This window comes from Schistocerca americana, chromosome X, assembly GCF_021461395.2.
Source record: "Schistocerca americana isolate TAMUIC-IGC-003095 chromosome X, iqSchAmer2.1, whole genome shotgun sequence".
Classification (NCBI taxonomy): Eukaryota; Metazoa; Arthropoda; class Insecta; order Orthoptera; family Acrididae; genus Schistocerca; species Schistocerca americana.
In genome coordinates, this window is record NC_060130.1 from 350,100,120 (window position 1) to 350,117,310 (window position 17,191).

Below are 17,191 nucleotides of genomic sequence, written 5' to 3' on the forward strand. Positions count from 1 at the left end.
TTCCAACTCTCTTGATGAGTAACGTTCCATGTTTGACTTTGCGTCATACACTGTACACACTAGCACTCTTCACCGTGGGCATATCCCAAGCTGTCTGATGCAATGGGAAACTGACACCAGGGATAGTGGTGTGCGTGCAGCATGCATTAATGCGCCGGTGCGATGCACGTGGCACATGTGCTGTGAGCTAAGTTGTGTACAGTATGTCAGTTTGGTGGTCGGGGATGAACGCTGTTTTATCACACGCTGCGTGTTCCAGTGTACAACAGTCGCCAGGGCATTAAGACAGGTGGTCGTCGCTTTGAACAGTTGCTATGAGCTACGTTGCTATGCGGTGTACGCTGTGTATGTCCAAAATAATAAATATGCATTTCTGACCATTGGTTCCCTATCTCAATATAATCGGTCGCGGACTCAGTATCACCTGTTTCAATTTGACGAAAATGTTTGAGACACCCTGTATGCAGACATACTCATACATACATACGTGCGTACGTACATCCATACATTTTTATAATCTGTATCGATTAAATAGTTGCCAGCTAGCTAACGTAAGGTCCGGAGATCACTTATTGGCGGTCAGTTATCTTTAACTATTCATTTCTAAAGCTGAAGGTAATGTCAAAAATGCCTGGCTGCATCATGGTTCGGAGTCCAATATTAACTGTAGGTCCTTCTATAACAGGCTGAGTAAGGCATTTCGTATGTCAGACAATGGCTCAAATGGCTCTGAGCACTATGGGACTTAACATCTGTGGTCATCAGTCCCCGTCAGACAATGGCCAAAGCAGACCACCTCCAGCAGGACAACGCGCAGTAAAACATTATGGAGTTGAAATCAATCTTCTGGTTGAGGATATTTTTATATTTTACTTTACCGGACAAGAAAGCTCCCTAAATTTCATTTCGCTCCAATGATCAGGCTAATCGAATAGTTGATTCGCTTTCTGACTGGGCTACGTATAGATCGGAAATGGAGCTCCTCAACCACGTCGTGAATGAGTGACATCCAGCAGTGGCCGGCAGTTCACTAGACTTGTTTCAACCCGTATAGTCGGTTGACAGATGTCCTGGCCGGCCGAATACAGAAGAGCGACGGTCGCGACTGTTCGCAAACAGGTTGTAGCCTGGGCTCCATAGTCAAATACCAAGGCCGCAGACGCCGCCGTAGCAGCGCCACCCCGCTGCGCTCACGTGCGCCTTTGCCTCCCACCAGCTCCGTCTTCGTCTGCCGGCAGTCTGCACTGCCATGACCGTGTGCTCCGAGAACTCACCGCGACCTTCTTGTACTATGCTCGTCCGCTGCATTCTAATGGGCAAGGGAATGTAAAATCATGTTCCGTGACTCACGATAGCGTATTTTTGAATGGGAAACGTTTTATAGCTTTTTGGGAAATTCTCTTATCGCGACGCACCTTATTTCACTTTCAGTAAAAGATACTGTAGGTTCCTCACGAGCACCAAACTCCAAATCAAAACCACGTGGCTCTGAACAATGTTCAATCAGTGTCGCGCAAATTAGTGTGTGTAAATGTCGTGCCTCTACAACTAAACACTGCAAGCCCAACTTACGGTGTGTGGCCGGGAGTACTTCTGGTATCACTGTCGAGATCACCCTACACGTTCCGTGATGTGTGGGAAGAATGACAGTCGATAAACTTCTGTATGAACTCCAATTTCTCTGATTTTCTCGTCATGGTCAGTTCACGAAACACGTGTGGGGTAATATGTGACCCTACAGTTTATGGAATGCCCACGCTTTGTAATTCCAATAGTACTAATTGACAGTGACGCACAGTGTCTCTATGCATTTTGTTCAGTTCATGCGTAACACTCTTGTGCTTACTATAAGATTCCCTGACGAAACGTGCCACTTGCCGTTGGATCTTCTCTATCTCTTTCATTAATCCAGTCTGGTAAAGGTCCCAGACTGATGAGCGATACCCAATAATCAGTTTCGCCAGTGAAACTTCCTGGCAGATTAAAACTGTGTGCCGGACCGAGACTCGAACTCGGGACCTTTACCTTCCGCGGGCAAGTGCTCTACCAACTGAGCTACCCAAGTACGACTTACGCCCGTCCTCACAGCTTTGCTTCTGCCAGTATCTCGTCTCCTACCTTCCAAACTTTACAGAAGCTCTCCTGCGAACCATGCAGAACTAGCACTCCTGAAAGAAAGGATAATGTCGAGACATGGCTTAGCCACAGCCTGGGGGATGTTTCTAGAATGAGATTTTCACTCTACAGCGGAGTGTGCGCTGATATGAAACTTCCTGGCAGATTAAAACTGTGTGCCGGACCGAGACTCGAACTCGGGACCTTTGCCTTTCGCGGGCAAGTGCTCATTCTAGAAACATCCCCCAGGCTGAGGTTAAGCCATGTCTCCGCAATACCCTTTCTTTCAGGAGTGCTAGTTCTGCATGGTTCGCAGGAGAGCTTCTGTAAAGTTGGAAGGTAGGAGACGAGGTACTGGCAGAAGTAAAACTGAGAGGACGGGGCGTGAGTCGTGCTTGGGTAGCTCAGTTGGTAGAGCACCTGCCCGCGAAAGGCAAAGGTCCCGAGTTCGACTCTCGGTCCGGCACACAGTTTTAATCTGCCAGGAAGTTTCATATCAGTGCACACTCCGCTGTAGAGTGAAAATTTCATTCTAGTTTCGCCAGTGTTTTGCAAACCACTTCTTTCAGTGTTTCTCAGCCGTCCTTTGGTGTCTGTTTTCCTAATACAGTACTTAGACAAACTTAAACATATGTGAAATCAGGGTGATGAAACGCAGTCGAAATAAGTCATGCGGAGGGAATTAGATCAGGGAAAAAGACGCTGAAAGTAATCCACGAGTTTTGCTGTTTTGGCAGCAACATAAGGACGATGCCAGAACTGAAGAGGGAATAAAATTCCCAGGGGCAATAGCAAGAAGTATTTTCTCGAAGAAGTGAAACGCAATGTGTAAGTAGCCTGTTTATATGTTTGTATGTTGGAAGCGTATAGACTGTAATTAATACCGCTGACAGCGCTCTGCGTTCTCGGTAAGAGAGACTGTGGATGGACGGACTAGCAGTTAGCGAGTGAACGGCTTGGACATGTGTCCTTCGTGGAGACTCAGTGTTGGTAGGACATGTGTTGTAAAATGATGTTGGATGTAGTTGGTACTGTTTGAGTAGTGGGATTACTGACGACTATATAATTTTTGGAACTTGATGTCGCATGAACAAGGTAAAATCTGCTAAATACATTGTTTGCTCTTCGACAAAATCTTTCTTTTGCTAACCATATGCCTCCTAATAGTTAGAGCCTATAGTAGTTAGAACAACTTTATTTAGCTGGCTATAGTTGCAGCTTGCTGTACTGAGCGTTATGAAGGTTTTCTGTGAGGTAAGTGACTTATGGAAAGTATGGGTTATTGTAAGCATTTCTTCCAATTCAGAGCCATTCTTTTGAGCTGATTATTTGAAACCGTGTTGTCATTGTAGAGCAATCAGATTGGGTCGGGCTTGTGTATTGTGGGTAATAAATGAATAGGTTAAGTTTGAGTTGTCACTGCCAGGGAAAATTCCGTTGGTCAGCGTTGAAATGATAAAAATAAGTAACGAGACAGCAGCAGCAGTTTCACTACGAAGTTTAAGTAAACGCTAAGAAGCTTCATCTATTCCGTTATTTCAGTGGGGAGGGGCGGGGGGAGGTGGGGGGGACAAAGTAGTTTCAACTGGAGCCTAATAAGATCTACGTGTTAGGAAGTATTTTTTGAAAGTATTTTAAATGTAGCATTGCATGGACATGAAACGTGGACAATAAACAGCATAGCAAGAATAGCGTAAAAGCTTTAGAAATGTGACGCATCAGTCGAATAATGCGGATTGCATTGGTAGATAGAGTAATTCATGAAGAAACACTGAATCTAATCAGGAAGAAAATAGCGTTATGGCACGTCTTTTTTTAAAATAAGTGGTAGGTTGATTGGACACATTCTGAACCATCAAGGAATTGTTAATTTGGTGGTGGAGGGAAGTGCTGGTGGCAAAATTTATAGAGGAAGACCAAGGTTTGAGTATAGCAGTGGATGTAGGATGCAGCAGTTATGTCCTGATGAAGAGACTTGCACAAAATAGACTAGAGTGGAAAACTGTATCGACACATTCTTTGGGCTGCTAACTATGTATGCGAGCTGTCACCCTCAACTCCTATCTGTTGGCAATGTCGCGCACGACCAACGCCTGAAAGACAGCTCTCCAGCAGGCGGTACACCGTTATCGGCCATGGCGCGAGGACGGTGTGTGTGTTGTCGGACGCGCCTTACGTGAAATAACCAGAACGACGGTAACAGGGTTTATCTTCACTGGTCTGTAGAACAACAAGATAAATAATTACTGTCGCATATACTACCGTCGTCCCGTTATGTATATGGTGTCTGTTCTTTCGGACATGTCCGAAGAACAGGCATTTTGATCCAGCAGCCACTATGAATCAAGACACAAAGCAATTAAAGACATTAGCAGCCAGTGAGCATTGATTTATATCAATGGGGAGGATTGAAAATTTGTGCCGGACCAGGCTTCTAGCCTGGCTTTCCTGCTTAATAAGCAAATGCGCTGACCACAACGCCATCCGCACACAGCGGTCATCACAACCGCACGGACTACCCTAGCACGCCTCCCGTCAGACCCAAACTCTGAACTTATCCCACACATTATTGATGTAGTGCTCCTGCTCATTAGCCGCATTACGTGCAGCATCTCGCCGACTCCCGTAAGAATTCGAGATTGGTATGCTTCTACTCAGAAGGGATCATTGGCCGTCACCGCCTGAATTATACAACTATTAAATAAGACCGCGTGACCGCTACGGTCGCAGGTTCGAATCCTGCCTCGGGCATGGATGTGTGTGATGTCCTTAGGTTAGTTAGGTTTAAGTAGTTCTAAGTTCTAGGGGACTGATGACCTCAGTAGTTAAGTCCCATAGTGCTCAGAGTCATTTGAACCATTTATTAAATAAGATCGTGGTCGGGTTAATCAGTAGAAAAAATCTATTTGGAAACAAACTAAAACATATACATACATCACATACGAACAAAAGAAAAATGTAATTACAATTAATAATACGTCCTATCACTCTCAGCGAAGATAATTGCTTGGCACCTCCGAGGCATGCTTGAAAAGTTTCCTGCATATTCACGTAAGAAAGACCTCCAAATGCGTCAAATCTGCGTTGATTGCTTTCTGAAAGTGAATATCTTCTCTCCTTGCAACTTCTTTCTGATGTAGCCCGTAAATTTTCAATAGGATCAGCGTCAGGCGAATGTGATGCATCCAGTACCTGCACATTTTTCTCCTTTTTCCAGTCGTTGCTTCGGATCATTGTCCTGATGCAGTATGCAATGTTTATTTTTGTCGATGAACCAACGTCCTGTAGTCGGCACCAAGCATCTTTGATAAATTTATAATATCCTCTGTGTATTTAAATTGTCGGTAAAGAAGCGGAAATTTCCGAAACCCAGTTTTGAGAAACACCCTCAAATATGTTTTATGGACATTCCAAGGAGGCCAAAGGTTCCCTCTATTGGGTTGTGAAAGAACTGAGGAAATATCTTTTACCATATGTGTTTGATACCGACCACGTTCTTACTTAATAGACTGTATATGTGGTGCCGGTTCTTTCGGACATGTCCCGCTAGTTACTTCACGTAACGCGACCCCGACAGCCGTACACACTACGGTTGGATACCTTCCTCCTTAGGTCAGGTCGCTATCGCCCGCTTGTGCGGTGGCGCTCAACTCCGAGGTAAGCCGTCGAGTCCTGGTGAGGGATGAAATTTTCACTGCCAGTATTTGGTCGGCAAGGGGAAGAGAGGTGGTGGCGAAAGTTCTTGATCACCAGTCTTTGAGCTAATTCCCTGGATTAAATTCCAGACCTCTCGGCAGTGTCTCATGAAGTAAGGGCATGGGACACTACTGATGGCGAGCCTTACGTAGCACTCCGTCGTCAGGCCACGAGTGGCCTACTGGGACCATCCGACCGCCGTGTCATCCTCAGTGGAGGATGCGGATAGGAGGGGCAGGGGGTCAGCACACCGCTCTCCCGGTCGCTACGATGGTATTCCTGACCGAAGTCGCCACTATTCGAACGAGTAGCTCCTCAATTGCCATCACGAGGCTGAGTGCACCCCGAAAAATGGCAACAGCGCATGGCGGCTGGATGGTCACCCATCCAAGTGCCGGCCACGCCCAACAGCGCGTAACTTCGGTGATCTCACGGTAACCGGTGTATCCACTGCGGCAAGGCCGTTGCCCGAGCCTTACGTAGGATGGGGACGTTAAGCTCGGCGGCCATGTTGGTGCTATTTGCGAGGAGTACTCTATGTGGTTGTCATCATTTCCAGCACAAACACAACACCACGCTGCACGTACACCCATGCAGTCATCTACACTTAACAGCTACACTTACACACACAGCTCATACTTCGCGACGGGAACGTCCCTGCGGGTCCGAAGGATAGGAAAAGCCTTTCCAGTTAGGCGGCTGAACCTGCCCTTCGGGGTCACCAAGCCATTTATGCCATACAACTTTACTTACGCACTTCGGTCATCCTGCCGCGGCCCGCAGAGATCCACTTACTGTTGGAGAGCGTGACCTTCCCGGCGTTGATCGTTGGCGTCTTCGCAGAAGGATAGGTGTGGAGTGATCAGCGAGATGTGCTCGCGACAACAGTAATAATAACAACAACAACCACAACTCACTTTTAAATTAATTTCGATGACCATTCTGTTTTACACCACCACACGATTCGGAATTTCGATCTCAAAACTTTACTAAAGTCGAGGTGCTGATCTCCTACTACTTGTTAATCTTCGATTCTGTTCCTCAGAGCTTCTGCGGGTATCTTAAACAGTGAGTGACAGCATTTAATAAAACTAAATGAATCCTTTCCCCATGTATTTGGCCTGAGCACCGAACCATTTGACTAATCTCGACAACTATTTCATCGGGTTTCTGGTGATTCAACCACTCCATGGCAGCATCCTGAAAGTCCTTCTCACCAGCGGAGTGTTTGACAGAAAGTAATTCTTTCATCTGTGGAGTGAGGTGGAAAGATGCAGTCCGCCTTTCCTAACGGTGCATCCGAAAAACAGACAGCAGCCTCTAGAATCACTGTCACGATTACCTTTTTGCGAATTCTTTGTTATTAAGCACCACCCCTGCACACCAATCGCGTTCGTAACATCTCCGTCATAATGACTGAAAGAACGTTGAATAAAATCTTACATCTGCTTTCACAGCGTGCTGTACTTGCGTACCTCACATGATTTCTCACAGCTTGTTAATATAGCTATGTAAATAGATTCGCGGTATGAACTGAAATCGGTAAGCCTCTGCACCATGCCAAACATAAGTAATTATTAACAACTGCCCAGACCTTTTGCTTACGTCCTGTTAGTGTAAGTTCTTTAGTTTTAGAATCATCTTCGGGCTTTGGAAGTAGTTCTTCTTCTCACGGGAAAATTATTTGATATGTATCATTTCGAATAGACATGTGATGCGCTCCTATTCTAAGAAAAAATCCTGTTTATAACAAAATTGGCAACTATCGGACATGAACGAAAAATAGGACTTAGTTAAGAATTCTTTCAGTATCTTCCAATAGCGACCCGCCCCGGGTTCACAAGGCCGGACGACTTGTCTGGAACCGGCTGCTGTGGCCGAGCGGTTCTAGGCGCTTCAGTCCGGAACCGCGCGACTGCTACGGCCGCAGGTTCGAATTCTGCCTCGGTCATGGATGTGTGTGATGTCCTTAGGTTAATTAGATTTAAACAGTTCTAAGTTCTAGGGGACTGATGACCTCAGAAGTTAAGACCCATAGCGCTCAGAGCAATTTGAACCATTTTTTCGACTTGTCTGGCGTAGCGACAAATACGTTTACGTGCCGCTGCATGGAGTTATGCATAAAATGCAGAGAACAATGTTGGGTAATTGATTATGATCACTTTCATAAAAGTGAAACGATTTATGAAGTGCACACCAGAAAACTTCTTCGGAGGCATGAATGTCACCTTTCCCATATTTAATTGGCGTTTGGAGTAAAAACTCGTGGCATTGATGGGAACACATCATTATTATGTTTATAAGTTTACAACAAATGTCAAACTGTATGCGAATGATGGGTGTATGTTTATGTGTGATTGGGCATATCTTTGAATTTGTAGCAAATTATATCGCGTACCAGAGGTTGAGTGGGTAAATCACGTCCTGAGGTCAGAAATAAAAGAAAATAAATCAGAAAAAAAACATGTCTGGTATAGATGTGTAGCCTGTGACAGCCCTCCTCCTGTAAACCTTACTACACTGATTCATTGTTCAGACACGTTGCCACAATTCTTCGTTACAGATTCTTTGTGGTACACTTACTTATCCTGCCACGCAAAGAATCACATTCGCATCTAGGTTTGATTCAAGAGAAGCAGAGAGCTGTAAGTTGTTACCTGCTGCGCTGCTGAAAGAAACTTTATATATATATTCGGAAAATGTTTTACTTTCAGAATAAAAGTTAAAAACCAGAGATTCTGGTTTCTCACGTCTTTTGGTATGCATTTGTTCTCAAATTATTGCTTACCATATTCCAAAATCAAATAAATCGCTGCTGCGTTGTTCGTAGATTCTATTATGCAGTGAATAATTAATGCGAACTGCGATAGCAAATCTGAAGGAAGCAGAAACTGACAGCCTGAAAGTGTCTTTTTTTGCGTTCACCATCCATCTGTAGACGTCCTTCGAAATCTGTAGCCATCCGCAAGGCATTTCTGAATCCCGTTTCATCTTCTATTTTTATGGTGTGAAGCAGATCGTACCCCTTAAGAAGCTGATGAATCCACCAATGTTAATGAGTAATGCTGGTACCTTACAGTATTTTAGGTTATTCACTGTTGAGCACGAAACGTAGCTTAATTTCACTGCGTCTAAACAAATAATATCCGGATACGTTCAGTTGTATCCACATTGATCCTGCATGGCCGAAAGCCGATTCACGTGTTGTCGGAAGATCAAAGGTAGCGGAGCGTTAGCACACCTGTTACGCATGGACTGCATCGTGCTGCGCAGAGCCGTGTGTCCAAGGAGTTCTCATCACTACATGGCAAAGCTATAGTTTTCACAGTAGCAGCTGACGAATTCATCACAGATTAGCTAATTTGCACTAAATATTTATAAATTACATACACGAACCTTCCTCATAAAGCAATCTACTTATTGGTAAAAACCGTATCAAAATCCCTACAGTAATTCCTGAGATTATACAGAAACTAGCGAGCAGGACACTTCATTTTATCTATGTAGAGATAAACCAGAAATTACGTTTACCATTTACAGAATCCACAAAACTGTCAGATGCTTACAACTAAACTTTTCTTCTAAGGACTAAAGTGGTGAAATTTTATCTAAGCGGTCACCAGTAATCCTTGGGCTTACTACGGCAATGCATAAATAGGGCACACTGTTTCAAATAGGCTATTCATTGTGTTTGTCACCAAACTTATTATGGGAATGCATAAAGAAGGCTGACGATTTTACATATTTATTGTGTTACAATAAACGCACATCCGTACGTGTTACATGACCAGTCTGAAATTTATATTCATCTAGCAAATCGGGAAATTAGGTATTAACTGTACACCGTTCGATGTCTTTTCGACTGCAAATGCTCTTACTCCCGCAGTAGCAGGGCATGGTAAATGTGCAACAGGAAGAGAATACAGCTGTAGTAGGTACATTAACCCTGCATTGCTACTGGTGGGTCTCCCGGACCCTGACTTGTGTGAGCGAATCGTTTTCTACATCTACATCTACATCTACATCCATACTCCGCAAGCCACCTGACGGTGTGTGGCGGAGGGTACCTTGAGTACCTCTATCGGTTCTCCCTTCTATTCCAGTCTCATATTTTTCGTGGAAAGAAGGATTGTCGGTATGCCTCTGTGTGGGCTCTAATCTCTCTGACATTATCCTCATGGTCTCTTCGCGAGATATACGTAGGAGGGAGCAATATACTGCTTGACTCCTCGCTGAAGGTATGTTCTCGAACCTTCAACAAAAGCCCGTACCGAGCTACTGAGCGTCTCTCCTGCAGAGTCTTGCACTGGAGTTTATCTATCATCTCCATAACGCTTACGGGATTACTAAATGATCCTGTAACGAAGCGGGCTGCTCTCCGTTGGATCTTCTCTATCTCTTCTATCAACCCTATCTGGTACGGATCCCACACTGCTGAGCAGTATTCAAGCAGTGGGCGAACAAGCGTACTGTAACCTACTTCCTTTGTTTTCGGATTGCATTTCCTTAGGATTCTTCCAATGAATCTCAGTCTGGCATCTGCTTTACCGACGATCAACTTTATATGATCATCCCATTTTAAATCACTTCTAATGCGTACTCCCAGATAATTTATAGAATTAACTGCTTCAAGTTGCTGACCTGCTATATTGTAGCTAAATGATAAGAGATCTTTATTTCTATGTATTCGCAGCACAGTACACTTGTCTACATTGAGATTCAATTGCCGTTCCCTGCACCATGCGTCAATTCGCTGCAGATCCTCCTGCATTTCAGTACAATTTTCCATTGTTACAACCTCTCGATATACCACAGCATCATCCGCAAAAAGCCTCAGTGAACTTCCGATGTCATCCACAAGGTCATTTATATATATTGTTAATAGCAACGGTCCTAAGACACTCCCCTGCGGCACATCTGAAATCACTCTTACTTCGGAAGACTTCTCTCTTCGTTAGGTTTACAACACTGCACACGAGCAACGTTCCCTGTAGCTTCCTACGTTACACAGCTGTGCCATTTGCTCGTCAAGTGACGGCGGAAGTACACTGTCTAGGATTGCTCGTAGCATGCTTGGGTCTGCCGGACCGACCATAAGCAAGTAGGTAAGTACTTGTTGCGGCTATAGGACTCAAAATAGCAATGGCGATATCGGTTGTCACAACACAAATACGTTTGTAGCACACATTCAAATCGCTGAATCAGCCTATTTATTTCAGACGAAGACTATAATGGATGTAACAGAAGATCTGGTTAACCATGCACTGCGAAATGAAACCGTTACTAAGGTGACTAAGGCGGAGACGTAGACGTCGAACTACAAAGTGAACACGATACGGAAAGCGACGAAAGACGGGATGACATTGATAGATATCAGAACAACAAGAAATATTTTGTTGGTAAGGACAAGCGTGCTAAATGGATGAAAGACATGCCTACACCTCGTATCAGAAAGAGGTCACATAATATCGTGCCATATATTCCTGGTGTGAGGGGAATGGCAAAGAATAAAAGGACAGATGTAGAAATACGGCGGCTGTTTCTCACGGATGAAATAATGGATGAAGTAGTGATACATACTAACCAATGTATCGAATAAGATGAGATACTCCTTGTCTCAGACCTTCATACATGAGACAGATAAAGGTGAAATTGAAGCATTTCTTGGTCTGTTGTATCTGGGTGCAATCTACAATTTTGGTAGGGTTAATTTAGAAGAACTCTTGGACAGAGACGGAACAAGAGTGAAATTATTCTACTCTACAATGACCCTACAGAGATTCAGGTTTCTGGCACAGTGTCCCAGATTTGACGATAAGTCAACGAGGTCCGACAGGCGAAAAGAGGATAAATTGGCTCCTATACTAAGTGTATTTGTTCACGAAGAACTGCATAGCACACTATTCTCTTGGAGAATATATCACTGTAGATGGAATGCTTGTCAAATTTCTAGAACGATTTGGTTTTCGAATGTACATTCTTTCCAAACCTGGTAAATATGGAATAAAAGTGCTCAATCTACCCAGTGCAAGAACAACATACTCGTCAAATTAGGAAAATTATTTAGGCGAGCAGCCAGACGGACCGTATAAGTTGAGTAATCGTGCAGCTGATGTCGTCAAAAGGTTGTGTAATCATATTTCCAAAACATCAAGGAACATAACGATGATAACTGGTTTACGAGCTATTGACTGGCCCTGCCACTTCTGAAAGACCATAAAATAACACTTTTGGGAACAGTAAGGAAGAACAAGACGGTAATTCCCCCTGAATTCGAGAACACAAGAGGTAGAAATGCTTTTAAAAGTATCTTTGGCTTTCAGGAGACGTGCACATTTTGAGTTATGTACCAAAGAAAAACAGGTGCCTACTTCTAATGAGTACTATGCACCATAACAGCAAAATAGATGCAACAACTGGGGAAGAAAGAAAGCAGAAGATCATAACTCTGTATAATGCTACTAAGGGTGGGATAGATTTAGTAGATCAGATGTGTGCCACCTATGATGTAGCAAGAACAACTAGAAGATGGCCGTTGGTCTTATTCTTTTGCTTCGTGAATGTAGCAGGCATCAATAGTCCCGTCATCTTCAGAGCTAACAACCATGCGGAGGCCAACAGGAGAGACTTTCTGAAATCGCTTGGGAAGGCTCTTGTCAGAGGCCAGTTACTACACAGGGCCGGCAGTCAGCATATCAACCGACCTTTCAAAAGATCTGTCAACAGACTGGCGGGGGTCGAACAGCAAGACAATGGGAGTGCGAACCACAGTACGGTGCCTAAGAGAGGACGGTGCTATGGGTGTGAAGATGCAAAACGCAATATATTTGTTACAAATGCTCTAAGTTTGTGTCTCAAAAAACACTCAAGTTTAATTTGTAAAGACTGCATGTAGTGGCCTGGTGTGGTAAAACGACATGTGGAACCAATACGCTCAAAAGACATTGTGGAGACTCTCCGTTTACTTACAACGTTTTCGTACATGTTTTCTACTCATCTGTTCATACCTGAGTTTGGTTTTCGTAGCTTTCATTGTCCTATTTTGTGTGCTATGACACACGACAGTCACAATGCGCAACCATTTTTGTCCTGTACGGTATGTAAATGTTAGAATCGCTGTCTAATTTGCTTACGTAGTAATAAAGGACAACAATTTACTCAAACTCAAAGCAAAACGTGTTTGTTTACTTCATCTAGACAACATACGTGAACGTGAAGCCCTTTTGTGCTCCCTATCCTTAACAAATCAGACTAATACGCAGGTCGTACAAACGAACACAGTAGCAACGCACGGTTAATAATATGTGAGAGAACTGTGGACCCAAAAAGTTATTGCCATAAGCGGCTAATTACTCCTATAGCACCTCAGAGACCATAGAGGGGCACTCAAATCACTACACCTTCTGTCTCATTACAGTCGTGCAAATCGTATTACACTCGCTGTTTACCTACGCTTTTTACAAGCTGGTGCTGGGGGAGGCGGCACACAGTTTGACACAATGACTCGCATTCTAGGGAAGCAGGTTTCAAATCTCCGTTTTTGTATGGCTTTTGGTCTGAAGACCATACAGATAACCTTCAGTGTTTTAGGAATTTTTTTACGACTTTACGTGGTAAGGTTACACTTATTAAAAAATTTCGGAAATAATTTAAAAATTAATATATTATTGTGATAAAGTAGAGCTGCTATATCATCAAGTAACAGTTGATGAGATCTGAGAAACTGTTGTATACAGTTTACATTCAAAAGAAATGTGATTGATATCTCCCATTGTTACGCCATCACTCTCACAGTATGGATTATCTCGAATTTTATAATTAAATCTCAAGCGGATTACGGAACTTCTAAACCTTTTATTTTGCATAAGTTGTGAAACCGAGGCTTCGAGGTTGTCTTTATTTGTCCATAGTCCCTCCCTTTACTGCGTATCAACGACTGATATACATTTTCCCACTGGTGGCTTGTTCTTCTAACGAATGAAGTCTTCAGGTCAGATTGCAGTAATACGATGTTTTAAAATGGGTTGTTTCCAGCGACAGTATTTCCTAAGTCGTCGACTATTTCATTATATTTAATGCTAGTGTCCCTTGATTTACATAAAGTTTAACTTCTTTCCATATTTTGGTTTACCTTGGTTGCTTGGCTTTTGTAACCTACATTACCGGTCGATTAGTTTCCTTGCCAAGGTCTGGAATCTGTGTAGCTTGAAGCATGCTTCTACGATCCATTAAAATCTTACTTTTTTCATTGTGAGGTTATGGAAGTAATGTAAAGCTGCAAGTATAGCTGTGGCTTCTGCAGGAAAACTAGAAGTCGCATTGGGAAACGAAATCAGTTCTGTACAGTCTGTGCTTAGACACATGAACGCGCAATCCATTCTGCAGCTGCCTGTGGTTTTGGAGCCGTCAGTAATATACCTCGAAATACTCCGACAAATTAAGAGCAGCGCAGGTATTATTAATTGTTGTGCGCCGACGAATGTTTTTGTTGGAAAGTAGACAACACCGGCTGCTGCAGTTACTTCGCTATGCTGATAATCGGAATTAGCATATGTTTGCGTTCTTCGAAGTTAGGCACAATTTCCTTTAACTCTATGAAGCTTGTACGCAGTTCTGGTTTTTGAGCAGCGTCAAATCCCCGTTCAGTATCCAGATTTAGATTTTTTTTTTTTTAATGGTACAAATGGCTCTGAGCACTATGGGACTCAACTGCTGTGGTCATCAGTCCCCTAGAACTTAGAACTACTTAAACCTAACTAACCTAAGGACATCACACACATCCACGCTTGAGGCAGGATTCGAACCTGCGACCGTAGCAGTCCCGCGGTTCTGGACTGAAGCGCCTAGAACCGCACGGCCACCACGGCCGGCTCACCAGACAGTACTTCGAGTCATTTCGATATGCTTCGTTCACTTGAGGGATCACTGCCTGGCAATAGTGTAATGTAAAAATGTGTAACAGCTCTGTGCTGCGTAAAAAGTATTGAGCAGTTTAATAATTTCGCTGCAAACCACACAAAGTGAAGCATTTTCTCGGTAGCCTGGAATCTGAAGCTGATAATGGATCAAAGCGCGTATTTCAATTTTATCACTTCTGGTTGTGTATTCCCTTTTCCGTGAGGTAACATTAGGGCACTTCCGTAATAAGCAAATGCACTTCACGTGACGGTAAAAGTATATGTCACAAGCTTAACATGACGGCATATACAATGAGGTGACAAAAGTAATGGGACACTTCCTAATATCGTGTCGAACGTCCTTTTTCCCGGCATAGTGCAGCAACTAAACGTGGCACGGACTCAACATGTCGTTGGAAGTACTGTGGACAAATACCGAGCCATGCTGCCTCTTGGCTCAAATGGCTCTGAGCACTATGGGACTTAACGTCTGAGGTCATCAGTCCCCTAGAACTTAGAACTACTTATACCTAACTAACCTAAGGACATCACACACATCCATGCCCGAGGCAGGATTCGAACCTGCGACCGTAGCGGGCGCGCGGTTCCAGACTGTAGCGCCTAGAACCGCTCGGCCACCATGCTGCCTCTATATCTGTCCATAAGTGCAGATTTTGTGCACGGACTGACATCTCGATTATATCCCATAAGTGATCGATGAGATTCATGCCGGGCAATCTGGATGGCTAACTCATTCGCTCGAACTGTCCGCAACGTTCCTCAAACCAGTCGCGACCAAATGTGGCCCGAAGGCATTGGACACTGTCATCCATAAAAATTCCATCGCTGTTTGGGACATGAAGTCCATAAATGGCTGAAAATGGTCTCCAAGTAGCCGAATATAGCCATTTCCAGTCAATGATCCATGTAAACACATCCCAAACCATTATGGTGTCACCACCAGCTTCCACAGTGCTTTGTCGACAACTTTGCTCCACGGCTTCGTACGGTCTGCGCCACACGCCAACCCTACAGCTCTTACTAACTTAAATCGGCTCTCATTTGACCAGGTCACATATTTCCGGTTGTCTAGGGTCCAAGCGATATAGTCACGAGCCCAAGAGAGGCGCCGCATACGATGGCGTGCTGTTAGGAAAGGCACTCGGGTCGGTGGTCTGCTGCCATAGATCCTTAACGCCAGATTTCGCCGCACTGTCCTAACGTATACGTTCCTCGTACGTTCCACTTTGATTTTTGAAGTTATTTCACGCAGTGTTGCTTGTCTGGTAGCACTGACAATTCTACGCATACGCCGCCACTCTCGGTCGTTAAATGAAGGCCGTCGGCAACTGCGTTGTCCGTTGTGAGAGTAATGCCTGAAAACTGGTATTCTGTGCACACTCTTCACACTTTGGATCTCGGACTGTGCATGTCAGTATCTCATGTCTTCTGGCACCCCACTGTAGTTCTGTAGTTTGCCGGAAATGCTTTTAAGGGGGGTAGGACGTCAAACGGGCCGACTTGGAGCAGGAGAGGCACCACAGGACATTTTAATTTCCACTGTCTATACTTTTACAATTAAATTCATAAAACTTTGTCAGCATGGCCAGGAAGGATTCACAATTCACACTCATAGCAGTGGAAGTTCGAAAACATAACGAAGTAATTTTTTTTACATGTAAAATTTCATCATTTTTTTTCACTTACTAATGGCAGCATTTGTTGCTATAGTTACACTTTTCTTCATAAGTAAGAGAGATGGTTCGATGAATTTTGCCCAGCATACAAACCATACTTAAAGGTGTATGAAACTCTAGAATTTTCCAAATCTATTAAAAACTGTGGTAAAAATTGAGGTAATTAACTATAAAATTTGTGTTTTTTCTAAACATGAAGTTTAAAATACAATAGATCATTCGTTTTTATATAAATTAAATAAATTCTAGAGTTTCATGCACCTGTAAGTATGGTATGTATGCTGTGCAAAATTCATCGAAGAATCTCTGTAACTTATAGAGAAAAGTGTACCTACAGCAACAAATGCAGCCATTAGTAAGTGAAAAAATGGTGAAATTTCACACGTAAAAAAAATTATTTCGTTATGTTTTTCTGACAGAGTTTTATGAACTTATTTGTAAAAGTATAGACACTGGAAATTAAAATGTTCTGTGATGCCTCTCCTGCCCCAAGTCGTCCCGTTTGACGTCCTACCACCCTTAAGGAAATTGTCGGTTTTCTGACTGCAGCGACAAACACCCCATCTTTTAAGGTGGGAGCACTTTGTTCACCAGAAGAGTCAGTAATGCACTGAAACTGCTCTGTTTTTACGCAAGATCGCAAACTTTTGTCCAAGACATGATGAAATGCTCCATTCGTGAGTTTTCCAGATTTTAGCGCTGTTGCGTCACATTCTAATGTCGTTCGATTAAGCGGTTTACATGTGATTGGACTGGAGGAAGAAATTTGCCAGTGACTTCCTTGGG